Here is a 24,844-nt window from a genome sequence, read left to right on the forward strand (position 1 = left end):
TTTTCAAAGGATTTGTCTCATCAAAGATGAAACTCTACTTTCTTGCAAGTCTTTTTTCAAATGCAACTTTTCGAGAAGCCTACCCTGACCATATTATTTAAAACTGTGACTCATCCTCCCACTCCTAATCTCTTAATCCTGCTCTATTATTATTATTATTATTATTATTCGCTCTGTCGCCCAGCCTGGAGTGCAGTGGGGCAATGTTGGTTCACTGCAACCTCCGCCTCCAGGGTTCAAGCAATTATCTGCCTCAGCCTCCTGAGTAGCTGGGATTACAGGCGCCCACGACCATGCCTGGCTAATGTTTTGTATTTTGAGTAGAGATGGGGTTTTACCATCTTGGCCAGGCTGATCTTGAACTCCTGACCTCGTGATCCACCTGCCTTGGCCTCCCAAAGTGCTGGGATTACAGGCGTGAGCCACCGTGCCTGGTCTATTATTTTTTAATGTATAAATCTTAAACATACAGGTCAATGAATTCTTGCATATGTGTCTACTCATATAATTACCATTCAGATCAAGAAATACAACTTTTTACAGCATTCCAAAAGGCAGCTCCTTCAGGGAGCTTCTCCCAGTCCAGCCTGTTCTATTTTTTCAAAGCATTTGCCACCTTTTAAGATGGTGGCACAGTGGCTCACGCCTGTAATCCCAGCACTTTGGGAGTCTGAGGTGGGTGAATCACAAGGTCACGAGTTCACGACCAGCCTGACCAACATGGTGAAACCCCCGTCTCTACTAAAAAATACAAAAATTAGTCTGGCCTGGTGGCCATGCCTGTAACCCCAGCTACTCGGGAGGCTGAGGCAGGAGAATTGCTTGAACCCAGGAGGCAGAGGTTGCAGTGAGCTGAGATCACACCACTGCACTCCAGCCTGGGCAACAGAGCGATACTCTGTCTAAAAAAAAAAGATACTTGACTGGCTCGTTGATGTACCCAAGCAACTAGAAAAGTGCCTGACACATAGTAAGCACTCAATAAATATTTGTTGAATGAAAGAATATAATTTTATTTCGAGACAGAGACTCACTCTGTTGCCCAGGCTGGAGTGCAGTGGCACAAGCTTAGCTCACTGCCTGCCACTTCAGTCTCCCAGGTTCAATTGATTCTCCTGCTTCAGCCTCGTGAGTAGCTGAGACCACAGGCGCCCGCCATCAAGCTTGGTTAATTTTTGTATTTTTAGTCCAGGCGGTGGCTCATGCCTGTAATCCCAGCACCTTGGGAGACCAAGGCAGGTGGGCCACTTGAATTGGGGAGTTTGAGACCAGCCTGGGCAACATAGTGAAACCCTGTCTCTATCAATAAATAAACAAGTAAATAAATGGAGACATCAGAATGATACCGATCAGACCTAGGTACAGGTGTGGATTGGATGCGTCCTTGTGTAGTCTCTTCTATGTAACATTTTCTTGGACAGGTTGAGCACTTGGTAGTGGATCTGCAAGGAGGGGGTGTCCCCTTTAATCTGGAATCGCTTCTTGATTCCTTAGGTTTGCTGGCATGTATCCAGATAGGGGCAGAGTCTTCCTAAAGGGCTTCCCTCCTTTGGAGTCTGCTGTTCCTTGCATGCCATAACCCAGTCTTGAGAACCTGACCTACCTTCCATTGCTCCCCTCTCCCAGTCAGTTGCAGGTTGTGGCCACTTTGTGCCGTATCTCTCCTCTGTGGTGTCCCTTGAATTTCCCTCTTTTCAGTTCCCCGGGCAACCCCTCCGTATGTGGTTGTCCCAGCCTCCCAAGTGATTCTCCCATCTTTAGTCTTATCCTCTCTAGACTGTCTCCCTATTATTTTTGCTAAAACACAGCCTTGATCATGTTCATGGTCTGGTCCTAAACTGTCAGTGGTTTGCAGGTGCTACCAAAAAACACGTCTAAATGTCTTAGATCAACCAGTGTCACCAACAGGCCCCATGTTCTCTTGCATCGGCACCTTTGTTCTGTTGTTAGCTTCAGAAAAGAAGTGCTGGAAGAGACTATCTGGTCCAATCTCATTTTACAAATGAGGAAACTGAGGCCTGGAGAGATTGAGTGATTGACCAGCAACTAGTCAGAGAACAAGTTTGGCTCATGAAAAGGAAGCCCAGAGCAGCCTCGGGGTTGGTATCAGACAAGATCCAGCCAGTCGGCCACCCGTTGAATACCCTCTCCACACAACTCTGATCCCTAAAATTGTGGATCTTTGAGTTCCATCAAGCACGGCCTCCTGTAGGAAGCCTCTGTGATGATCCAGTTGGGAGTCTGGACTCTCGGGCACAGATGTGAGCCTCTAGGTGACTGGGAATCTGTCTAGGAGTCCTGGTTCCTCTACTGCATTTTAAGCAAACTCTGATCTTTGAGTTTCCTCAATTCTTATCTCAACGACTCCGTCCATAGTCGGGGAGCCGTAAAAGTCTACTCAAGAAGGAGGGTAATGTCTATACTGTCGGGGAGGCGCGATTCACCCGCTCAGACACCAGTCAGCGACGAGACACTGAGTCCAAAATTTCCACCTACGTTGCGTGGTTCACGTGCCGCACCTTAACTCCTTTTGACTCCAACCCCAAAACACTTGAGAGCGTTTGGACTCGGCAGAAAGCCTGCTGGCTGCAATCACAGGATACGTTTCTGGAAATCTTGAGGTGCGGCCTCTTTCTTCACCCTCCACGCGGCGAACCTTGACGCGCACTCGATGACCGGTCCCCAAACGTGACTTGGCATCAAGAGGACACAGCTCTCCTTACCGAGGGAGCTCAGGTCCCGGGCGCGCTGCGGCCCCGCCAGCTTTCCAGGCTGGCTCAGTCCTCGACCCAGGGTGACGGCCAAGTCAGCCAAGGGCGGCGGGAAAGTGACGCTGGGCTGGAGAGGCGGGGTGGCGAGTGCGGCCCCCGGGGAGCCGAGAGCGGCTGCAGCAGCCAGGTCTCAAGCTGGGCCAGGCAAGGGGGTCGCGGGCTGGACTCGGAAGACTGACGCGGGTGCCCACCTGACTCCAGGACTCACGGAGGGCGTGGGGCAGGAGCTGGACCTGGGCCGCCTCGGGCCGCCCCGGGGCTTGCAGTCCAGCCCCTCTCCGCCCTGGGGAGGGAAACAGGGAGGGGAGAAGGCCGAGCCCGCCTCCAGCCCCAGCCCCAGCCCCAGCCGGGCTCGGCGGCTGCGGCTGCTGGAGGGTGACGAGAGGCACCTCCCCGAGCGGAGAAACCAGTTTGGCCGGTCCCGCGGAGCGGAGAGAAAAGGGCGGCTGCAGAGGAAGGGTGCACGGACGCGGGGCGGGGAAAGGCGGAGGAGCCACTGGTGAGCCACGAGAGCCGGAGGTGCCGCCGCCAACTGGACACGCTTCCCGGGGCCCCCGGCCAGCCCCCGTGCGCCATGCAGCGCTAGCGCGGCGGCCAGGGCTGGGGCCGAGCGGGCGGTGTCTGCGGCCAGGTGCGCAGCGAGCGCTCGGAGCGGCGGGCACCCGGCGGATGCCCCAGCCGGGGCCCAGCGAGCGCCAGGTAAGGAGGGGAGCGGCGCCGGGGGCCCCCGGACCTCCTCAAGCCCACTGGCCCGGCGGTGTCCTGCAGGTCCCCTGGCCGTTCCCGCCGCACTTTGGAGATAAGGGATGCGGCGGCAGCAGCTGTCCGCGCCCTAGTACTCCCAAGCCCGCACAGGTGGGTTGAGGTTCTGGGAGCCCCCGTGGCCTCGGGGACTGCGAGACACGGCCAGCTGGGCGGGCAGCGCTGCGGAGAGTTCCGTGGGGTTTCACTTGCCTAGAGGAGGGAACTCTCGGGGTGTTTGGGTTCTTCGATCGGTAGCTACACACACGTCCGGGGGTTAAGCCAGGTAGGGCTTGCGGCTCCTTGGGGGATGCCGCTGGCTTCTGTGCCGTGGCTACCGCCCCTCTGGGAGTCCCCAGTGACCAGGTTCTGCTGGGGCGCTCTGTGGGAGCAGATACCAATGTGTCCGAAAAGGACTTGCGGACCAAACGTACCTGACCGCAGCCCACCTGCCGGAGGGATGGAGGGGTGAGATCGCTCTCCTCCTCAGCTCCTGCGGCAGGGCAGGGTACGCGCAGACAGCTTCCGTGCGCTTTATTGTGGGATGGGGAGGGGAGGTGATGGGGAAAACCGACACTGTTTTTCCGGTGACTGTCGGGTCGCGTCCGCCAGCCCAGCTGAGATGGCTGCAGGCATCTCCTTCCCTCAGCAGTTTGGTGCCCGGCGCTGTCACCTCGCTGTGTGCACGCAGAGGGACTACTTGTTGGAGGGGCGCGGGGAGATGTTGCAGAGAATGGCCCAGTGCTTTCACGCCCCCCGCCCCCACTTCTCCAACTTCTTCCTTCTCCCCAAAGTGAAAGAAAAGTCCTGAAGTGTCCGCCTAACTTTTCCAAGGGAGGCGTGTGCCTGTGTTCCCTGCCGGGGTTGGGCGGGGGTGGGGGGAGGCTCGGAGCGCAGATCCGTGACAGCCGTACGGGTGAGACTGAGGTGCAGTAAGGATGCAAAATGGGAGAGAGGGATTGACACGCAAAAGTAAGGGAGACTTGGGCCGCCTTTCTGCCGGGTGAGTCCCCGCTCAACCCTACCCGACCCCCTTGGCCTGCACACGCTGCCCCTGGGGGGCTGCAAGCCCTTCCTGGGTAGCTCCCCACACCGCCGAGTCCCTCTGCCGGAAACTGGCCTCCCTGTTGGCGTGGGAAAATATTCGCTCTCATCTTCCTGGTTCTATTGCCTTCAAAATTTTGCCCCTACCCATGGGAAATTAAAAAGAAAACACTAGTGGGATGCTTGGAGATCACCCAGCACACGATAGGTTATCGATGAAGGTTAACTGCTTTCAGGAAAAAAACTAAAAATACGAGGCGTGATAAAGCCTCTAGGGATAGTGAATATGAGCCCGTAAAAATGGGGGACACAACAGCGGATGTGAAGGAGAAGCGCTAATTTTCATCGGCTAAGGAATACTTTTGTGTTAGACCTAAGAAGCCATTCATTAATTCTGGGCCTATTGTTGAAGGCTTTATTAAACCCTATTATAAATGCATAGACTGTGCACAAGATGATTAATGCTTGTTAGCTGATTACTTTCTGGGGGAGAATTCCCGCCTGCCTGCAGTTAACTCCTCTGAATCCTCTTAATGATTTCCATTATGTAGTGGAGCTTTCCTTGCTATAATTTTGGGAAAGAACATTAACCGCTTTGTGCATTTGTCATTTTCCAGTGGCTGTATTTTAGTAACTTTTAGTGATTCTTTGTGTGGGTTATAAAGGGCCGAGCAAGACTCGTGTGGTTATTACTGTCCAACACAGATGCCACCTGTGTGAGGTCAGCTCTGGCTCCTTTCAAGGTTTCCTTATGGATTTTAAGGAACATACACAGCTGCGTGCACTTGTTAGTACATCCTAGTGATAGAACTGGGAGAGGTTTCGTTTTGTTTTTTGTTTAATAGAGGTTTTAAAATAATAATGTGGTAAAGCAAATGGCTTAGCAAAAAGAAGTCTTCGGTAGTAAGGCAAGTTCAGGACTGATTTTATGTTTAATCTGATTTTCAGTCTAGGGGATCTTAGTGCTAATGGAGTCACTACCAGATCTGGCTATAGAATGTTCCTTTCCTTTCCTTCCGTCCACTCCTCTTTCCTCTTTCTTTTCCTTCCTTTTGAAGCAAGGAGAAGTGGAAAACATACGAATTTAGATGCCCACAGATTTCAGTTCTTTTAATTGCTAATTGTATAAACTTAAATGAATTCTTAAGTTTTCTGAACCTCTGTTGAGGGCAGAAGATACTATCAATCTCTTTGGATTGTTGAAGGAATTAAATCAGAGAACATATGAATATTCTTTATACATAGTGTTTGAATGTTGGTTTCTTACTTTCTTTATTAGACTGATATCTAAAAATACTATTATTGCCAGTATCTGGTATATTTTTAATATTTTATTGCTTTACGAATTAAAATTCCAATTTAGTTTTTATTAAGCAACATTCTCAGAATGCAGGTAATTCTTATAACTCTAGAGAGATTTTTACGAGTTACCTTTGCTCTTCGGCGTCGGTCACTGAAAAAGAAACCGATGCACTCATGAATGCAGAGGAACTTGCTTTTTAGGTACCAGAACAAGTTGTTTTTTAAAATTTTTTTATAAATCAAGTAAATAGAGACAGAGCCTTGTTATGTTGCCCAGGCTGATCTAAAACTCCTGGCCTCAAGTAATCCTCCTGCCTTGGCCTCCGAAAGTGCTGGGAAGTGCTGGGATTAGAGGCATGAGCCACTGTGCTTGGCCCTAGAACAATTTATGTCCCAAATCTCTCTAAAAAAGAGATGCCTTTTAAATTGCTTAAGCACTTAATTTTAGAGTTTGTTTCTATACTTGCTTCTAGTTTAGTCTCCTGGAAAGTTTTTCTTTGTGGTGTCTTCAGGTATCTTGTGAGTTTTCAGGTCTGTTGACATTTCGTTAGATTAACTGTATTCATGCCTGTAGGCTTTTTCTTACTTATTAAGTAAAAATTAATTTGCTATCAGAAGTTAACATAAAAAGAAGATAGGTTATCTTTTCATTTCGTTAACCAAGTTACTCCTGAATCCCCATTCCTGTGCTCAGCTAAAAGTAATACCTAGTCTAAGGTCTTTTGAGGTCCTCTGTCACTGAAGACCTGGTATTGTGGAGGAAGATTCTGAAAGCATATATATGTGCATGTATGTATATAGATATGTGCATGTATATATACGTGTGTATGTGTACATATCAGTCTTGTTTCTCATTTTCTTTTCTTTTCTTTCTTTTTTTTTTTTTTTGAGACAGAATCTTGCTCTGTCACCCAGACTGGAGTGCAGTGGCGTGATCTCACTGCAACCTCCTCTTCGCTGGTTCAAGCGATTCTCGTGTCTCAGCCTCCCGAGTAACTGGGATCACAGGCGTGTGCCACCATGCCCAGCTAATTTTTGTATTTTTAGTAGAGACGGGTTTCACCATGTTGGCCAGGCTGGTCTCAAACTCCTGGCCTCAAGCAATTCACCAAAGTGGCCTCCCAAAGTGCTGGGATTATAGGCATGAGCCACTGCACCATGCCTCATTTTCTTAAAAAACAGATAACTTTTATCATCTGAATCTTAAGGCCATATTAGTACTTTCCCTGATACTTATAAATGCATTGCACTTTTAAATAAATTGCTGCCCAACCCTTCCACAATGAGAAATACGTTTCATAACTGGTCCCTGCAAGCAGTCCAGAGGCAGCAGTGAAACAGAGGTTGCCGGGCTTGGAGGCCTTTGACCTGGATTGAAACGCAGGCCTCATAGCTTCCTAGGTGCATAACCTAGGGCAAGTTACTTTGCCTCTCTAGGCTTCAGTTTCCTAATCTGTAAATGGGATAATAATAGTACCGCCTCACAAGGCTGTGATGAGTTCCAAATGAGATAGCTGAGGTAGAGGACTTAGCACACAGCTCAGTAAAAGGTAGTCATTAATACATTGTTGTGTTGTTGCTATGACTTTGTAAATATCACTCACCCAGTCATTGCCTTTCTCCTGGGCTATGTAGGAAACAGGAATCATTCTACAAGTTAGTATTTACTTTGCAAACATCAGTGCCCATTTGCACCAGGCACTGGAAAGACAGAGTTCCCCAGAGCAGGGGCAAGGTTCTAATCTCCGATCTACACTATTGTTCTTAAGCCCAGGTGGCTCAGAGGACCAGAGTGCTCGTTTGCCTCTTAACCCTGCAGGAGAACTTGTGAGGGGGCCTGGTTGCTGTCTCACCTGGGTGCTACCTCCTCCGGCAGGGTAGAAGCCCAAGGAATGCTCCTGAGCCCCCTTTACCCCTCATTTCAGTTGTCTCTTCTCTCCCTCATCCTCCACGCTCCTGTTTTCCTATTTTTAATTTTTGTTTATTTATGTACTTTAGACAGGGTCTTGCTCTGTCATCCAGGCTGGAGGGGAGAGGCACGAACATGGCTCACTGCAGCCTTGACCTCTTGGGTTCAGGTGATTCTCCCACCTCAGCCTCTCAAGTGGCTGGGACCGCAGGTGTGTGTCACAGTGTGCAGCTATTTTTTTTTTTTTTTTTTTTTTTTTGTAGAGACAGGGTCTCACCATGTTGCCCAGGCTTCTCTTGAACTCTTAGGCTCAAGCAGTTCTCCCGCCTGGGCCTCCCAATATGCTGAGATTACAGGTGTGAACCACCATGCCTGACCCACACTCCTGTTTTTTTTTTGTTTTGTTTTTTAATTACTATTCTGTTTAAAACTTGACAGTTTCTGAACCCTGTGGCTTCTTGAAAGGTTCATTGCTCTCTGTGGTTTTCTTAGTTGTGGATCCTGGGTAGGCATTGCTAATGACAGAGAACCTTGGTATACCTCTCTGCTTCATGAAAGTCTGTGGGGTTCACAGAGGGCCTGAGTTGGGTTTCTTCTTTGGTGAGAAAGCAGATCAGAGGCCTGGCGCAGTGGCTCACCCCAGTAATCCCAACACTTTGGGAGGCTGAGGTGGGCGGATCATGAGGTCAGGAGTTCGAGACCAGCCTGGCCAACATAGTGAAACCTCGTCTCTATTAAAAATACAAAAATTAGCTGGGTGTGGTGGCATGTGCCTGTAGTCCCAGCTACTCGGGAGGCTGAGGCAGGAGAATTACTTGAGCCTAGGAGGCAGAGGTTGTAATGAACTGAGACCTTGCCATTGTATTCCAGCCTGGGCGACAGAGCGAGACTCCATCTCAAAAAAAAAAAGAAGGAAGGAAGGAAGGCAAGCAAGCAAGCAAGCAGATCGGGTGTTTGCTCTCTTTCTGCTAGGGACCTTGTCCCTCTTTGCATGGAGGGATGGTTTCCTTAGGTCCCGGGGGGACAGCCCAGACCACTTCTGCTGGGAAGATCTGTGTTCCTTTTTTTTTTTTTTTTTTTGAGACGGAGTCTCGCTCTGTAGCCCAGGCTGGAGTGCAGTGGCCGGATCTCAGCTCACTGCAAGCTCCGCCTCCCGGGTTCACGCCATTCTCCGGCCTCAGCCTCCGGAGTAGCTGGGACTACAGGCGCTGCCACCTGGCCCGGCTATTTTTTGTATTTCTTAGTAGAGACGGGGTTTCACCGTGTTAGCCAGGATGGTCTTGATCTCCTGACCTCGTGATCCGCCCATCTCGGCCTCCCAAAGTGCTGGGATTACAGGCTTGAGCCACCGCGCCCGGCCGATCTGTGTTCTTTATCAGTCTTTCAATCTAGTATATTTGCATTTAATAGGTGACAAATGGGCCTGGAAGCTGTGGTGGGGATGGAGTGGGAAACCAGCTGTCAGTCTGACATTGACTCCTGGAGAGGAGGGTCACCTGTGTTCCCGGGCAGCCTTTCAGTGGCGAAGGCCACCATCCCCCCAGCGTGACTGGGAAGCCTGGCACTTCTGCATTGAGTACTGTGGAGCCTGACCTTTGGCTAGTAGCTTGGTCTTTATCGACAGGGCTGTCGTTTATGGCTTTGTTACTTTGCTGCCGAGTGTCTTTCGTTCCACCGGAGTTGCGGTTTGTTTGATTTAGTGCAAGTAGTGTTTGAAAACAGTTTTCTAACCTTTGTTAAAATTGAGTTGCACTAGAAAATCCTCTTTGGAAACCCTCAGGCACCAAATACTGTCCTTCACTTAGTATCAGAATGTCTCTTCTTGCTGTTTAGGGAAGCTTCCATGGATTGGATGCACTATTTATTTTATAGAGTGTGGTGTGATTTGTGTACAAATCCTTATTTTCTCTTCCTGGAACTTAGTGAATTACTGACATGATCCTCTGAGATTTCTGTGCATGATCTGTAAATCCAGGAGGAACACTTAACATTTTCTATAAGAACATGGCTCACACCGGTAATCCCAGCACTTTGAGAGGACAAAGCGGGCAGATCATGAGGTCAAGAGATCGAGACCATCCTGGCCAACATGGTGAAACCCCGTCTCTACTAAAAATACAAAAATTAGCTGGGCGTGGTGACGCACGCCTGTAGTCCCAGCTACTCCAGAGGCTGAGGCAGGAGAACCGCTTGAATCCGGGAGGCAGAGGTTGCAGTGAGCTGAGATTGCACCACTGCATTCCACCCTGGCGACTGAGTGAGACTCTGTCTCAAACACAAACAAACAAACAACAACAACAACAACAACAACATAGGTAACCCTTTGACTTGGGTGGTTTAAATATTCACTCATCGGGGAGATGGGTAGGTTTTGTATATTTCATGCTGGGAAATAATGCTCCTATCTTTATATTGAAAAATTAAAGTGTGAGTCCTCTAAGTCAGGCACTAGTAGCTGCTGTATCAACTTCCAGATGCTATAACAACTTCCAGTTTTTTTGTTTGTTTGTTTGTTTGTTTTTAATTTAGAGGCAGGGTCTCAAGATATTACCCAGGCTGGTCTCCAACTCCTAAGCTCAAGTGATTCTCTCACCTTAGTCTCCCGAGTAGTTGGGAATACAGGCATGTGCCACTGCACCCAGCAACCTCCAGAACTTTTGTTACAATAAGGACTCTTAGGTGTGTGAAGTTCATCAGACTACAAAGATTGTAAGAATTAAAAGAAAATCTGTGCCCTGATTTGTACCAGTACAACTTTGAGAGGAGGAGAGGTTCCTCGTGATCTTGTCTTCTTAGTGTAGAAGTATATTTCATGGGAATTTTTTTTTTTTTTTTGAGATGGGGTCTCACTCTGTCCTCCAGGCTGGAATGCAGTGGTGCGATCTCGGCTCTCTGCAACCTCTGCCTCCTGGGTTCAAGTGATTCTCCTGCCTCAGCCTCCCGAGTAGCTGGGATTACAGGCATGGCCACCAGACTGGGCTGATTTTTGTATTTTTAGCAGAGAAAGGGTTTCACCTTGTTGGCCAGGCTGATCTTGAACTCCTGACCTCAAGTGATCTGCCCACCTTGGCCTCCCAAAGTGTTGGGATTACAGGTGTGAGCTACTGTGCCTGATCTTTTTTTTTTTAATGTAAAATATGCATAACATAACATTTACCATTTTGATCCTTTTTAAGTGCACAATTCGGTGGCATTGGGTACATTCACACTGTTGTACAACCATCACCACCATCCACCTTCAGAACTTTTCATCATCTCAAATAGAAACACTGTCCACGAAAGAGTAACTACCCCTTTCTTCCTATTTCCTTCCTATTCTGCTTGCTCCATGAATTTGACTATTCTACAGTACCTCAGGTTAAGTAGAATCACACAATATTTGCCCTTTTATGACTAGCTTATTTCACTAGTGGAATGTCCTTAAGGTTCATCTATGTTGTAGCATGAGTCAGAATTTCCTTCCTTTTTAGGGCTGAATAATATTCCATTGTATGCACATACCACATTTTGTTTACTCATTCATCTGTGATGGATATTTGGGTAGTTTTCACTATTGGAATTTTTTCAATTAAAAAAAATTTTTTAGGACAAGGTCTCACTCTGTTGCCCAGGCTGGAGTGCAGTGCTCTGATCATAGCTTACTGCAGCTTTGAACTCCTGGGCTCAAGCCATCCTCCCGCCTCAGCCTCTCAAATGTCTGGGACTACAGGCACTCACCACCACAGCCAGCTAATTTAAAAAAAAAAAAAAAGTGTGTGTGTGTGTGTGTGTGTGTGTGTGGGTGTGTAGAGATGGGGGTCTTGATACGTTGCCCCAGACTGAACTCCAGGGCTCAAGCTATCCTCCTGCCTTTGCCTCTTAGTATTGATATGACAGGTGTGAGTCACCACACCTGGCCCACCTCTGGCTATTGTGACTAATGCTGCCATGGACCTGGGCATACATGTATCTATTTGTTCATGTCAGTTTTTGAGCCCCCTTTACTCAGTTTGGTAAAATGTATCCTTCGTAAATGAGATGGGCAGGGCCACATATTATAGTATTTATTACCATGCTTTCCTCCAGAGTAGCATGGAAATAAGAATGCAGGGAATGTGGGAGCAGGGTGGTGTTGAAGACACCTGAAGGCAGCACATGCCTCTCCTTTTCACCTGCAGCTGCTCTCACTGAGCTGGCAGTCATATGCCATTCTTTCTTTCTTTTCTTTTTTTTTTTTTTGAGACGGAGTTTCGCTCTGTCGCACAGGCGGAGTGCAATGGCGCAATCTCAGCTCACTGCAACCTCTACCTCCCAGGTTCAAGTGATTCTCCTGCCTCAGCCCCCCAAGTAGCTGGGATTACAGGCACGCACCACATGCCTGTCATATGCCATTCTATCATCCAACTGGCCTGTGCTATGGGTGACTCTTTCCTATGTGTCAGGGTGGGTGTAAAAGCCCCGGGGTTGTAGCCCCACCATCTGGCCATCTCTGCTAACCACAGCCACCTTCCAGAGATGACATTCCATAGAATTGACTTTTTTTTTTTTAATTTTAATAATGTCAAGTTGTTTTTCCCCTTAGGGTAGAATCCATGGCAAGGCAAAAGGTCAGTTACAGACTATAGCATGGCAGAGTTATCCAATGTTCCACCTCTATAACAATGTGCTTCTAGGTGTCCTGGTATAAAAGCCAGACGCCTTTATGTAATAATTAGATGTCAATCTGTTAAAGACACCTTAATCTGTAGTTTCTAGAGAACAATAGACTCTCATATGAGTTTATACTCATACTGTGCCCTGAAAATTAGTCAAATAAAGATTTGCGTGTTTAAAAAGCAGGTTTTTAAAGTAAAACAAAACACACAAAAACTCATCAAAGCTTGAAGCCAACCAAAAATACTATCCCTAGGTGTCCACCCACTTTCCTGTTTAATGCCAACTCGCTGCAGAGGCCCTAGGTTAAGAGTGCTTGGCTTATCTAGCTGTTCCTCCAATGAGTGAGTGGGGAAGGGAAGGAGAAGAAGGAGGTAAGGGCAGAGAGGAAGGGGAGCCAGGTCTTGCAGAGCTTGCCAGGCTGTGTAAGGACTTTGGCTTTGATTTCTTGGAAGATGGCGGCTCAGTGTAGGGCATTGCTCCTTGGAGTGGCATGATCTGTGTGAAGACCCGCCCGGGCAGAAGGCTCCCAATCCAGGAGTTCAAGCAGGAGACAAAGCCAGGCAAGTGAGGGTGGAAGCTTTTGCCAGGGGGGTAGTGTCCGCCAGGATGGTGGCTGTGGAGCTGAAATGTCAGATTCTTGAGAAAGACAGAGAAGAAAGGACACAGAGAGAAGGGGATCGGACACAGGCATAAGTGCAACTTTTATTTTGATAGATCGAAGTGCCAACAGGACTTCCGGAGAGATTGGATGTGGGGTGTGAGAGAGAGAGGAGCCAAAGATAACCTTCTTGGCAGAACCTGGGTCGCAAAAGGAAATCTGAGTTTCAAATGCTGGAAATTCGCTGGGCTGTGTTCAGATCACTTGCAACTAGGTTATAAAGAGGCTCCTCAGAAACATACATATAAGGCTTTGGTTCAGAGAACTTTGTGTTTACCATCAGCCTGTCTTCCTAGTTTGGAGGAAAGGGCATTGTTAGAAAAGAGAGTCGGTTTTCAGGAAGCAGAGGACTTGACTTCATTGACAGGAGAGTGGCCTGTAACCCACAGGCTGTCCTGCCAGGGCGGCTGTCGCAGATATTGCCACTCACAAGCCCCTAGTCCCCTTCCCTATCCTGTTCGTCTTTTGCCTAATTGGGAGGTTAAGCTCTTTCCAGCCACTCCCCATCTCCATACACATGGATTTTTTGTTTTAAACAACTATATTGAGATCTAATTCATGTACCATACAATTCAGCCTTTTAAAATATACAATTCAGTGGTTCTTAGTATATTTACAGAGCTGTGCACCCATTGCCACAATCTGTGTTAGAACCTTTTCATCACCCCCTAAGAGAAATCATGTACCTTTGAGCTGTGCCTCGTTTATCTCCTTGTCCCTGCAGCCCTGGCAGCCTCTCATCTACCTTCTGCTTCTACGGGTTTGCCAATTCTGGACATTTTGTGTAAATGGAATCGTATGATATGTGGTCTTTTGTGATCATCTTTTTACACTTAGCATAATGTTTTTAGTGTATATTATGGTCGGGTACGGTGGCTCACACCTGTAATCCCAGCACTTTGGGAGGCTGAGGTGGGCAGATCGCACAAGCTCAGGAGTTCGAGACCAGCCTGGGCAACATAGTGAGACCCTGTCGCAATTTTTTTAAATTGTAAAAAAAAAAAAAAAATTAATAAAAAATTTCATCCATATTGTATTGTTTGTCAATACTTAATTTCTTTATATTGTCAAACACACTAGCTACTTTTGCACATGATACATTCTTGAAAACATGCACAGGCAATGGAAATGTGTGCTAGTTGCAAACAGACTGACATGTTATAAAAGGAACGTTTTGTGCCCAGAGAGCTACAAATATGTGTGTGTGGATGTAAGTGTGCATTTGCTCACCTTCACAATTGATTACAGAGTGCACAGTGACTCTAAACACAAGGGGCCTTCTGGTGGCCTAGTGATTTTCTTTCATTCAGTGATTCAACAATTGCTTATTAAATACCCACTACATTGCCAGGTACTGCCAGTAAATACAGTCAGGAACAAAGCAGACGTGCCCTTCCCCTCAGGGAGCTTACAGGGTTGTTGAGAGTTCGATGAGAGATAGAGACTAAACAAAATACTGAACAAAAGAGACATGAAACAATTTGATATTAGAATTATAATCTGTGATAAGGGCCTTAAAGAAAAATAAGATATTTCTAAGAGAATAATGAGGACCTACTTTAAAATGGCCTAGGAGGAACCCAGGCATCCACTGACAAATGAATGAATAAACAGAATTGATGTATCCATGTGATTAGGATATCTCTCAGCCTTAAAAATGAAGGAAATTTTTGCTGAGCACAAAGGCTTATGCCTGTAATCTCAGCGTTTTGGGAGGCCAAGTCTGGGGGACAACTTGAGACCAGAAGTTCGAGACCTAGCTTAGCCAACATGGTGAACCCCTGTCTCTACTAAAAATACAAAAATTAGCCAGGCGTAGTGGTGGACACCTGTAATCCCAGCTACTCGGGAGGCTATGACACAAGAATCACTTGAACCCAGGAGCGGAGGTTACGGTGAGCCAAAATCGTACCACCGCACTCCACCAGGGGCAGCAGAGTGAAACTCGGCCTCAAAAAAAAAAAAAAAAAAAAAAAAAGAAAAGAAAAGAAAAAGAAAAAAGGAAGGAAATTTTAATACATGCTACATGGATGAACTCTGAAGACATTATGCTAAATGAAATAAGTGAGACACAAAAGGACAAACAAATATTTTGCGATTCCACTTATACGAAGTGCCCAGAATTGTCAAGTTCATAGAGACAGAAAATTGAGCAGCGGTTGCCAGCGGCTGGGGCCAGGGGAGAATAGGGAGTTAGTGTTTAATGGACCCTGAGTTTCACTTTGGGAAGATTAAAAATTTCTAGGGATGGGTGGTGGTGGTAATTGCAGAATCATGTGGATGCACTTAATATCACTTAGAAGGCATTAAAGGCCGGGCGTGGTGGCTCATGCCTGTAATCTCAGCACTTTGGGAGGCTGAGGTGGACAAATTACCTAAGGTCAGGAGTTCAATACCAGCCTGGCCAACATGGTGAAACCCCATCTCTACTAAAAAATACAAAAATTAGCCAGGTGTGGTGGTGCATGCCTGTAATCCCAGCTACTTGGGAGACTGAGGCAGGAGAATTGCTTGAACCCAGGAGGCGGAAGTTGCAGTGAGCAGAGATCGCACCACTGCACTTCAGACTACGCAACAGAGCAAGACTCTGTCTCAAAAAAATAAAATAAATAAAATAAAAGTAGTTAAAATGGTAAATTTTATGCTTTGTCTATTTTAGCATAATTTTAAAAATGGCCCAGGGAGTGGGGCCTCTTGAAGGAGGTTATACTTAAGTTGAGACCTAGAGGATAAGAAGGGACCAGTCAGGGGAAGAGTGGTCCAGTCAATGGGAACAGCATGTACAAAGGCCCTGGGGTGGGTGAGAGCTTAGTACTGTGCTCTAGGAATTGTGAGAGGCCAGAATACCGGGGGTGACAGCTCGGGCTGCCATTGTATGAGGGAGGCAGGCACCAAACTGCAGAGAACCTGATAGGAAGTCACTAACATATTTTTAAGCAGTGGAGTGATGTGATTTGATTCCTGGTTTTGGCTGATAATCCAGAGACTATAATATGGGGAATGGGTTGTTTGCGGGGGTGGGAGGGGGGGAGTAGGGCAGGATATGAGGCCAGAAGCAAGGAGAGGAAATTTGGGAGGCTGCTGCAGTGTCCATGAGAGAGGGGGTGGGGGCTTGGGCCCGATAATGGGAGTGGGGATGAGAAGTGGAAGGTAGGAGCTGCACTTCACAAGGGGAATCCTGGTCTTCGTGATGGGCTGGATTTGAAGACGTAGAAGAGAACTGTCGATAATTCTCAGATTTCTAACATAAGTGACAAAAGGTGATGGTGTCACTGAGGGAAGGAGTAGTTTTAGAAGATGAACGTAGCTTCGATCATGTTTAGTTTGAGTTGCTGGGACACCTGGGTGTGGTCGGAGGTCAAGCATTGGTGATTCAGAAGTCTGGGCTGGAGACACAATTTTGGGAATTGCAGCATAGGATTGAGTTTAAGGAGCTGCTTGTGGATGCTGGAAGCGCTTCAGAAGCCAGTGCTTCCTATCGTTGGTATCAGCCTTTTAGTTTGGACTAATTTTTGTAAAGTAATCAACTATGTTTTGGCCTCAAAGTATGTACATGTGAGCAAAAAAAAAAAAAAAAAGCATTTGTGCAAAGTCACAAGCCCTGCTTTATGGACAAAGATGACAGGGTGGAGGGCTGATGCAGGGCTGCCTAGTGGACGAGACCACCATACATGGCTCAAAACGTTCTCATATGTGGGAAAGGGGCTCTTTGTATGGTACAGGAACTTGCTAAAGCCAGGGAATTTCTTGTAGAAAACCGACTTTTAAAATTGGCTGGTGTGGCCTGACTTAAAAACCAAATCACTCTTTTCACGTGTGTAGGGTGGTATAACAAAGTAGTGCTGCTTTTGTGCTTAATGTACTGTATTTCCACATGTTGTATCGACCCACTTAGGCCCATGGTGTATTAATTTCCTGGTCTCTTTTTGCAAACAAAGGAATTATAACTTGCCTGAAGTCTCAGAACTAGTAATTGACAAAACCAGAAATTGCAGTCGTGTTTCCAGACTCACAAGGCGAAGGTTCTCTCCAAGAACTCACAGGGGAAGGTTGGAAAATCGATCCAAATGACTCAGAGATAGAGTTGCCAAATTTAACAAATAAAAATACAGGACACAGTTCAGTTTGAATCTCAGACAAACGGTCAGTAATTTTTTTTAGTATAACTATGTCCTATGCAATGTTTGAGGCTGACTTATACTGAAAATGATGCGTTCTTTATGTTAATGTCCAACATAACTCTGTGTCCTATATTTTATCTGGTAACCCACCCAGAAATGAACTCTTGGAACACAAAATCATTTGTAATTTGTGGACTTCCTGTATATTCAAGCTCCTTATAGAAACTCCTGGATCTGCCAAGCATTTTGTTGCATTTGGGGGTGAGAGTGGGAGGTGGACTGATTTTCCTATTCTCCTTAAAGGGCTGTGTTGTGATATTTTTTCCATCTTCAATAACTATGATTTGCAATAAACAGCAGCCCGGTTTTGGGAAACAAGCCCAGGAGATGTCAGCTCTGGTGAGTCACTGAATGGTTGGCTGACCTCAGCTAATAATAGCAATTCTTTACATTTTTAAAGCACTTCATAGTTTTAAAATCTCCTCATTTGGGAGTTGGCAGGACAGGAATTATCCCCATGGAACAGATGAGAAACACAAGGGAAGCAGGGTTTGGGGGAGTGGGTGGTGCCAGAAACTGGGTTAGGTACTCTTTTCCTAACTTCTAGTTCAGTGATGAGCAGTTAATTTTCTTTTCTTTTTTCTCCTTCCTTCCTTCCTTCCTTCCTTCCTTCCTTCCTTCCTTCCTTCCTTCCTTCCTTCCTTCCTTCCTTCTTTTCTCTGTCTCTGTCTCTGTCTGTCTCTCTCTCTCTCTCTCTCTCTCTCCCTTTTTCTTTCTTTTTAAGATAGCGTCTCACTCTGTCACCCAGGTTGGAGTGCAGTGGAGCAATCTTGGCTCACTACGACCTCTGCCTCCCGGGTTCAAGCGATTCTCATGCCCCAGCCTCCCAAGTAGCTGGGATTACAGATGTGCACCACCACATCTGGCTAATTGTTTGTGTTTTTAGTAGAGATGGGGTTTCACCTATTGGCCAAGCTGATCTCGAACTCCTGGCCTCATGTGATCCTCCCGTCTTGGCCTCCCAAAATGTTGAGAGCCACCACGCACGGCCGGTTAATTTTCTAAGATCCAATTTTTTTGTGCTTCAAATGATGGACCTGATGTTTTATAGGATACCCTCTCATTGTAATTCCATGCCTCTCTGTGACCTCATTTGTCATAAGCTTCCAATTTTAAGATTTACAGGTTGTAAATAATTTCAAGCATTGTAGGTCCAGATGACAATAAAATATATGTGTTTCTGGTAGCAGGGATATATAATAGGTTTTATTTTGTTCATTCCCTACTCACTTTGTCTTGTTTTAGAGATGGATCTCACTCTGTCGCCCAGGCTGGAGTGCAGTGTCTAATTATGGCTCACTGCAGCCTCAGACGCCTAGGCTCCAGGGATCCTCCCGCTTCTGCCTCCCAAGTATCTGGGACTAATATTCACTTTTATCCAGTACTGTTATGTCTACACAATGGATACTATATAGGTCCCTTTAGAAGATCTGCAAAATTTCAAATGAGGCTTATTTATTTCAAAGATATTTTTTCTCCATTTTGATAGATGTTAAACCTCCAGAAAAAATACTGACATTCAAAAAGGTACCTAACCCCTAAGGTTTGACAAACTTTAGAGCAATTTTAAAGGAATAGACTTTTTAAAAATTAAAAATCAGTAAATATCAGCAATCAACGGACTCTAAAAGCCGGCTTTGAAAAAGAAGCTCATGGCAAAGAAGCTAAAATTGCAAGAGGAAATGGTATAGCGGGGCCAACGCTCCCCACCCGCAGTGTTCTACATGGAGCGCCACCCGCAGTGTTCTAGATGGAGCTTCACCCACAGTGTTCTAGATGGAGCTCCACTGCAGTGTTCTAGATGGAGCTCCACCCACAGTGTTCTAGATGGAGCTCCACCCACAGTGTTCTAGATGGAGGTCCACCCACAGTGTTCTAGATGGAGGTCCACCCACAGTGTTCTAGATGGAGCTCCACTGCAGTGTTCTAGATGGAGCTCCACCCACAGTGTTCTAGATGGAGCTCCACTGCAGTGTTCTAGATGGAGCTGCACCCACAGTGTTATAGATGGAGCTCCACCCACAGTGTTCTAGATGGAGCTCCACTGCAGTGTTCTAGATGGAGCTCCGCCCACAGTGTTCTAGATGGAGCTCCACTGCAGTGTTCTAGATGGAGCTCCACCCACAGTGTTCTAGATGGAGCTCCACTGCAGTGTTCTAGATGGAGCTGCACCCACAGTGTTCTAGATGGAGCTCCACCCACAGTGTTATAGATGGAGCTCCACCCACAGTGTTCTAGATGGAGCTCCACTGCAGTGTTCTAGATGGAGCTCCACCCACAGTGTTCTAGGTGGAGCTCCACCCACAGTGTTCTAGATGGAGCTGCACCCACAGTGTTCTAGATGGAGGTCCACCCACAGTGTTCTAGATGGCGCTCCACCCACAGTGTTCTAGATGGAGCTCCACTGCAGTGTTCTAGATGGAGCTCCACTGCAGTGTTCTAGATGGAACTCTTAGGCCCACTTTTTATCAGATGAAGTTGTCGTCTTTTAGATTTTTTTGTGTGAGTCATAAGGAAATCAGTAAGCATAAAACGGCTTTAATTGCACTTGGCAGAGGACTAAGGGTATATAAAGATTGGTGACCATTGTGAGAACTAAATTACATTTTATTTGCTTGTAAAATTTTGTTTACCATGATATCTTAGGCATTATACAATGATTTCCGGTCCAGAATACCCTTAGAATTTAATATGAATATTACAAAGTTTCTTGTCTTCAAAATTTTATATTTGAATACTTATTTTAATATCGCTTAAATATATTTCTAACATAACATCCTGTCTGGCAGTCTTTGTAAACTCTCAAATTTGTCCAAGTTCTAAGTTGTTAGGGGTCATTTTTCTGTTCCAAGTTGAGACTGTTCTCCATATCTGCTATATTTCAATACCCCTTACTAGGCATTTAAAAAGATAATAATATCTCTTTCAAGCAAATCTTAATTTTTAAAAACACCCTTTAACATTTTTTTGCGTTTCTAGTTTCCATGAACCAGTAGAGGAACACATTGTGTTATTGAAATAAAGGGGCTTCGCTGGGCACAGTGGCTCACACCTGTAATCCCAGCACTTTGGGAGGCCGAGGTGGGTGGATCACTTGAGGTCAGGAGTTTGAGACCAGCCTGGCCAACATGGTGAAACCCTGTCTCCAATAAAAATACAAAAATTAGCCAGGTGTGGTGGCACGTGCCTATAATTCCAGCTACTCAGGAGGCTGAGGCAGGAGAATCTCTTGAACCCGGGATTCAAGAGGTTGCAGTGAGCCGAGATTGCACCGCTGCATTCCAGCCTGGGCAACAGAGCAAGACTCCATCTCAAAAAAAAAGAAAAAAAGAAATAAAAGGGCTTAGATTAGAAGATACCCAGCAACATTCTCAGCTTGAATGTCCTGTTTATGTTAAATTTAGTGGATTCTCCCCTCCTCTGCCCTGGACCAATTGGTCTCCACTTAAAAGGTGATCCTGGGATTTTTGTTTAATTTCTTTGCTTGTTTCTCTGACTGTTACAGGCACATTTTTAGACTAGCTCTGAGCATCGTATAGTTGCAAATATTCCAGGAGGTGCTACCTCCTCCTGGAAGATTTTCTGATTCCTTCGCTTTCCCACACCAAGGTGAGGGACCTCTCCTTTGTTCTGGTGGTTCCCTGTCCATTCTCATCCTAGCATGGGTGGTACCATCTCGGAGGTGGTAGCTGGCTTTTATCTCAGATGTGGCTTGATCAGTGGTGGTTGCCTAGACACTGGTTCTCAAAATATGGTCCTGGACCAGCCATATCAGCACAACTGGGGGTTACACTCTAGACTCGCTGACTCAGAAGCTCTAGGGTTAAGACCCAGCAGTCAGTGTCCTAACAAAACTTCCCGGTGATTCTCGTGCCTACTCCAGATTGAGAATCCCTGGCTAAGAGGTGTTTGATGAGCAGGATTCTGAGGTCATGTCCAGCCACAGCAGGAAAAGGTGTGTTAGGATTCCTTAGTCCTGTCACCTTGAGCAGGTGAGAAGCAGGACAGATGTGGGCCCAGGGGTGTAGCATCCCTGAGTTATATTGTCATTGCTGGTCTACTTGTCTGTGTTTACATTAGTGGCCACCTCGGTGAGACTAGCACCTTGGCAAGACTCATGTTGTAGCTCAGCCCCCAGCGCAGTTCTTAAATTGTAGCAGCTGTTCTATAATTACATATTAAATAGTGAACTCAGAAACATGCCTTTCCACACTGAGAGGCACTAGCATTAGCTGCCATTATTAGAGGCACGTTTTACGAGAGAGAAGGCCATTGAACAACATCGAACCAATAATTGTTGGCTATTTTTATAGTGACTCTACAATAAAAAGAATCCACCGTAGCCTAATTAAGTGAATTTTATGATTTTACTCCTTCCTAAGTTGCCAGAGGAGAATAATCAAGTTCTTTCTTAGACTTCATAACTTAGTAAAATAGTCACAAACACAAATAGATACTTACAGCCGGGCACAGTGGTTCACGCCTGTAATCCCAACACTTTGGGAGGCTGAGGCCAGTGGATCACTTGAGGTCAGGAGTTTGAGACCAGACGGGCCAACATGGTGAAACACCATCTCTACTAAAAATACAAAAATTAGCTAGGCGTGGTGGCGTGTGCCTGAAATCCCAGCTACTCAGGAGGCTGAGGCAGGAGAATCAGTTGAACCCAGGAGGTGGAGCTTGCAGTGAGCCGAGATCACACCACTGCACTCCAGCCTGGGCAACAGAGCAAGACTCCATCTCAAGAAACAAAACAAACAAACAACAACAAAAATAGATATTTAAAGATTTTTGCACTAACTTTTGGTACTTATTGCCATATTTTGGAAACGTAACAAAAATACCAGGAATTTTTTTAAGCATCTACTTGGGAACAAATGGACTCTTGTGGCATTTTATTTTGGGTTAGAGATATTTTTACAAATGGTACTTGGAAATAAACGCCATCCCGTAACTCTGAGCTATGAAATATTTACATACAGGGGAAAAACCAGCTAACAGCTGTATCCACTCATTGTTCTATTTTGGGTTTATGTTGTTGTCAAAAGACAAAGGATAGAGTTTTCAAGATCTTGTGTATTTTGGGGTTAGTATAACTCCAATTGTTTCCCAATTCAATGAGGCAGCATCCACCTTAATACTAGGTCTGGTTTTTTAAAGTCAATTTTAGGTGCTTGTCAACAAAGCCGGAACATGAGAAAGTTGAAATGATTTGTCAAGCTCTTATCCTGGCCTGCCTGTGAACTTTTTGAGACAGAAGACAGGCAGCAGTTTATTAAAGACTTTGTAAAAGTATACCTAACTTAGTCAACCAGATGTGACTTTTGCTCCCTGGGGAACATTTTAAGTTGCCACAATTCAGGATGCTACAACTGTCTAGTGGTCAAGGCAAGGGATACTTCTAAATATCCTACAATATGCAGGTCAGCCTCCACAACAAAGAAGTATCTTACCCAAAATGTCACTAGGGTTGAGGTTGAGGAATTCTACCCTAAACCATGGGTAGGAGTCCTCTTAAAACACTATGGTCCCACAGGACTTAGTCATAGGCACGTTTCATACTCTCCTGCATGCCCCTAAACACAGCACCTTGAGCACTGAACTCTGACATCAGTTGAGAAGATGATACCCCTCTAGCTGGTGCTTAAGCCTTCTGGCTTAAGCCTGGACTCGATCTCTGACCCCTTTCTCTTCCAGACTGCATCCCGCCTTCATTTCCAATCCATCTCCAAGGCCTGTTGCTTCTACCTCTGGAAGACCTTGACTCCACCCAATAACCTCTATCTTGGCTGCCATCCACGAGGTTCAAGCTGTCATCCTCCCTCTCCTGGACCATTCCAGTAGCCTTCTCACATGAGGGCTACGTTTCTACCCCGCCCCTTCCAAACCAGAGTACCCACTCAGATCCTGCCAACCCTTTCAGTAGCTCATGCTGTGGTTTTAACAACAGCCACCTTCTCTCCACAGCTCACCATGCCCAGCCTGCCCCGACCCTGGCTTCCCCCTGCAAATTCCATTCTTTTTCTACTTCAGTTTCTGAAGCATGATGAGTCCCTTCCTGTCCCAGGAACTTCAGATTTGCTGCTTTCTCGCTTGAAAAGCTCTTCCTCTGAACGGCTCCTTATCTTTTGCCTTTTGGCTAACGTGTCATTTCTTCAGCGTAGTCTCTGCCCACCCCAGTTAAAGTTAAAGTAGGAGTCCCTCCTGAGTTATGCCCTCTGCTCCTCTTTCTTTCTTGAGTAGCAAGGATGTAGAGAACAGGGGAAGCCCAGAAATACTGTTGAAATGACAACAGCTCTGTCACCATGTGCCCTTCAATGTATGGTAGAGGAGACAGCTTTTGTGTTTTCTTCAATGCTTAATTTCCTTTTTTAGTTTTACTTTTATTATTTGTTTTAAGACGGGGTCTTGCTCTGCCACCCAGGCTGGAGTTCAGTGGCGCGATCTCAGCTCACTGCAACCTCCGCCTCCCAGTTCAAGCAATTTTCCTGCCTCAGCCACCTGAGTAGCTGGGATTACAGGCGCACGCCACCATGCCTGGCTCATTTTTGTATTTTTAGTAGAGATGGTGTTTCACCATGTTGGCCAGGCTGATCTTGAACTCCTGACCTCAAGTGATCCACCTGCCTTGGCCTCCCAAATTGCTGGGATTGCAGGCATAAGCCACCATGCCTGGCCCTCAGTTTCCTTTTATATTGTCTCTTCTTGTGAATATCAGGAGTCTTGCTTCACTTAAGGCAGCATCTACCAGGCATATTTGATATTTTTAAAGTTCTTATTCCCCCGCAGTCTTTCTGTATTATTAAAGGAAATAAATACATAAAAAAGACTTGTTTGTTAAACCATATGTGTCCACCCTGTTGTGTGCCTGTCATCAGTTTCAGAGGACCACAGTAAGCACGTTAGCACTTTTGTTAAACATAAAGATACGTAAATATTATCTTATCCATGCCTGCGTTCCATCAGATGCCCTCTTTCCCCTGTAATCTTTACAGTTTCTATTTTATAGTCTCTCTGTAGAACGTTCTTAACCTGGACAGTGTGTTCTCTGTCACCTATCATACTTCTAGGAATGTCCCTGCCTCCCATCAGCCAGTGCATCTTTAGAAAAGACAAACTAGGCTGGGCACGGTGGCTCACGCCTGTAATCCCAGCACTTTGGGAGGCTAAGCTGGCAGGTCACCTGAGCTCAGGAGTTTGAGACCAGCCAGGCCAACATGGTGAAACCCCGTCTCTACTAAATATAAAAAAATTAGCTGGGCATGGTGGTGGGTGCCTCTAATCCCAGCTACTTGGGAGGTTGAGCCACGAGAATTGCTTGAACCCAGGAGGCGAGTTTGCAGTGAGCCAAGATTGTGCCATTGCACTTTAGCCTGGGCAACAAGAGTGAGACTCTGTCTCAAAAAAAAAAAAAAAAAAACAAACTAGAATTAATCTGAGCCAGGTATCATTTAGACAGTAAATCTGTTTTCCTAAAAGAATCATATTATAGTCAAGGCTCAAACAAATAGATTTCACATTATCTGGAGCCTTTCTAAAAATGCATAAACCAGAGGTGACTGAAGAATTTTCTGTCTGTGTGTATGTGCGCCATTCATTCTTG

At 46.2% G+C, this 24,844-nt stretch overlaps 1 protein-coding gene across 2 annotated transcripts in view; it reads left to right on the forward strand.

Annotated features, from left to right (window-relative positions):
• Window positions 1-3,397: 3,397 nt before the first annotated feature.
• The window catches only part of ATP8B1 (ATPase phospholipid transporting 8B1), a 160,405-nt gene continuing 138,958 nt past the window's right edge, over window positions 3,398-24,844 (forward strand). Inside the window, exon 1 of one of the 2 annotated variants that reach the window (XM_050768030.1) lies at window positions 3,398-3,470. The gene's annotated coding sequence lies outside the window, so the exon portion shown is untranslated. The remainder of the gene's footprint in view (window positions 3,471-24,844) is intronic. The other variant, XM_050768031.1, reaches the window with a different exon arrangement.

This window comes from Macaca thibetana, chromosome 18 (assembly GCF_024542745.1).
Source record: "Macaca thibetana thibetana isolate TM-01 chromosome 18, ASM2454274v1, whole genome shotgun sequence".
Classification (NCBI taxonomy): domain Eukaryota; kingdom Metazoa; phylum Chordata; class Mammalia; order Primates; family Cercopithecidae; genus Macaca; species Macaca thibetana.